This window comes from Habropoda laboriosa, unplaced genomic scaffold (assembly GCF_001263275.1).
Source record: "Habropoda laboriosa isolate 0110345459 unplaced genomic scaffold, ASM126327v1 scaffold315, whole genome shotgun sequence".
In the NCBI taxonomy this organism is placed as follows: domain Eukaryota; kingdom Metazoa; phylum Arthropoda; class Insecta; order Hymenoptera; family Apidae; genus Habropoda; species Habropoda laboriosa.
The window spans coordinates 355,986-359,020 of NW_017100424.1; positions in this window are offsets into that span (position 1 = coordinate 355,986).

Here is a 3,035-nt window from a genome sequence, read left to right on the forward strand (position 1 = left end):
CAACTATATTACGCGATCAATTACTGTCCCCTTTCTTTTTTCATACAGTCGGCAGGTTCTTAATTAAAATAGCTCCAAGTGAAAAATATCTGTACTTTGTCAAGGTTTTGGATTTCTGCGAATTTCTTTCCTTTCTTATCTTTCTTTGCTAAAAGGGTCGTGTACTTTTCCTTCGTTTGTTTTCTGTTCCATTTGTTTCTTATTTTTTTTTGCTTCTTTCGTTCGAGGGTATGGTTAATTCCCCCCTCCTATCTTTATTTTCGAATACACACACTCATGTTGATAGTTGAGGATGTTGTTAGGATAACTGATTATCGAGCGCTACCTAGCTGCTTTTCCGGCTGTTTTTCCTCGAAATCCCCTGGATTTATCGATATGTCGCGTTTTATTTAGTAATCTCGTGTTGCCTGTGGACGATTCGATCTCTTTATTGCTCTGGAATTTCTTGAAGTAGCGGAAATAGGAAGAAAGTTCTGTTTTCTTTTTTTGAGTTATTAGTTCTACTTTGTAACGTAAATTTGTGAAAATGAAAATTTGACTTTCAAGGCGGTGCATGAAATCTATTTTTCGCGCTCTTAAAATGGAAATTAGGAAATTCGGTACTGGAAAATCGGGATATGGGAAACTAGAATGTTCTCCACTTTACAATTCCTACTTTTCCCTGTTTTCCAATTTTTCATTTTTAAAACTCCTAATTGCTAACTTTCTTAATTTTCCTCGTGCTAGTTTCCCATTTTCCTAATTTTCTAAATCTAATTGCTAATTTTCGTAACTTCCCAATTTCCAATTTTTCTCATATTCCAGTTACTCGTTATCCTAATTTTCCTAATTTCCTAGCGTCGGGTATCACAATTTCCCATTTTCCCAATTAGTCATTCCTCGACTTTTCAAGTCTCCGAATTTTCCACTCACCAACTCCCCGATTTCTCTTTTCAACTTTCTCAATCAATCTCTAATAATCTGTGTGGTATTTTTCATCACCTCCGCTCGAGAAATTTTAATTACACGAAAACTCTTCAATCAAACCTTGATTACAAATTCCCAAAGTAATTTACGGTTTCGAGCGACAAATTTTATTCCGAACACACAAGCTCACTAAACACTGCACTACAACGCTGTAAATAATTACTCGATATAATTGTCAGAAATTTCAATCCTACCGTAAATCCAACAAACATAATTCCAGAGCAAAAAAAAAAGGGGTTGAACGAGACATTCAACGGTAACATCGCTCAGAAGATTTTCCTGACTTCTTCGCACCGTCTCTCTCGTCGAAACCGTTTCGAGTCAACCCTTAAAAAAAAAAAACAAACTCTTTCTCCTCTATCAATCTTATCAAATACTTCTTTCACCTGATAGAACCACAACTTAAATTATCCACATTTCCCAGGGAAACGAAATTTCACCCTCAACCAACCAAGTGCAAACAACCAAGAATACTCTACCAAACAGGGGAAAAGAAGAAAGAAGAAAAGAAGAAGAAACAGCGGAAAATCCTGATTTCACCGGATAATATTCTCTTTAAGGGTTGACCGAGGGAGTTCAAACAACGTAGATCGTGTCACCGAGATCAGATCAGGGAAATCTTCCTCCCTCACTCTCTCTCTCTCTCTCCTCTTCTTCTCTTCGTTAAAACACAGTGTCACAGTGGCTTTTAACGGCGTCCCTTACAAGCCAACGTTGCCTCGATGACTCGAGCGCAAATGAAAGCCGGGAGGGGCTGTGCAGAACGGAAAGGAAAACGCAAAAGGAGACTCGGAAGAAGGGAGAAGTTCATTTACACGTTCGTTCCTGCACGTACAATGACAGTTATAATAATAATAATAATAATCGTTCTTAGCCGTTGGTACTCGTGGCGCAGCGAGACTTTTCCTCTCTGTTCTTTTCCATTTTCTCTCTTTCTTTCACTCTCTGTACACATGTACACTCATGCACACATGCAGAAAAATTTCTCTTGCTCTTTTCCACCTCTTTCTCCGTTCTCTTCTGTTTTACCCGTTCGGTGCCGCGGAACTTTAATTAAAACGCGTATAATTACAGCTGAAATGTTCCTGTTCCGAGCAAATACACGTTTCGTTCGACCTGGAGAACAGCGCACACTACTCTGAACATGGCGAACGCGTTGCGGATCTAAATAAGTGCTATAAGTTTCTCTCTCTCTCTCTCTCTCGCTCTCTCTTTCTCTCTCACTTTCTCTCTTTTCTTCGTTCGTTTCGTTCTCTTTCTCCGCTCGTTCAAACACGTGGGCTAACAGTCATCACTCGAAACGCACACAGTATTGGCCCCAGCACCCTTGGTTTTGTTTTCTTCTTTTTTCTTTTTTTAGCTTTTTCTCTTCGTTTTTCTTCTTCTCATTTCACATTGGCTTCTCTAAATCGGTTTCTCTCTCTCTCTCTCTCTCCTGTACTCGATACCTGACACGTTCAGGGAGGTTCTCCATCGATGGGGATTAGCGAGAATCGCAAAATGTATTTTCCTTTTTCCCGAAGTATACTTGAATTTATTGCGACAAGTTATACCACTTTCACTGAAATTCGCTCCAGGAAAATTTTGCGGTAGCAACAGCTCACACATGTTTCGTTGAAACAACTTACACACCTTATCGAATAAAAGAGTGATTGCGTTGATAGATTAAATGTTCTCGACGAATCCTCCGGGCAACTCGAGACATTTCGGATAAGGTCCAAAAAATCAAACTACATATTGAAGAAATAATAAAATAAAATCGATATATTTACCCAACACCGTAGGCAAAGCAAACAAAAGGAAAAACCTCCTAGCGCCCAAGATCCAGCCAGCAAAAGGGTACACACTCGCCTAACAGAAGGCAACACTTGTAGAAGCAGCTACTCCGGTAAAACCAAGCCTCCTTAAGTGAATTTCATACGTATGTACATGTACACCTGTGTTCAGCCAACGATCCGCCATGTTCTCCTAGCGACGATTACAGATTCTTCCAGGTGTAACAGCTTCGCAGCGACACGTTTCCCTTTCATTATTCTGCACAACTATCATCCACGATCATTTATCCACTA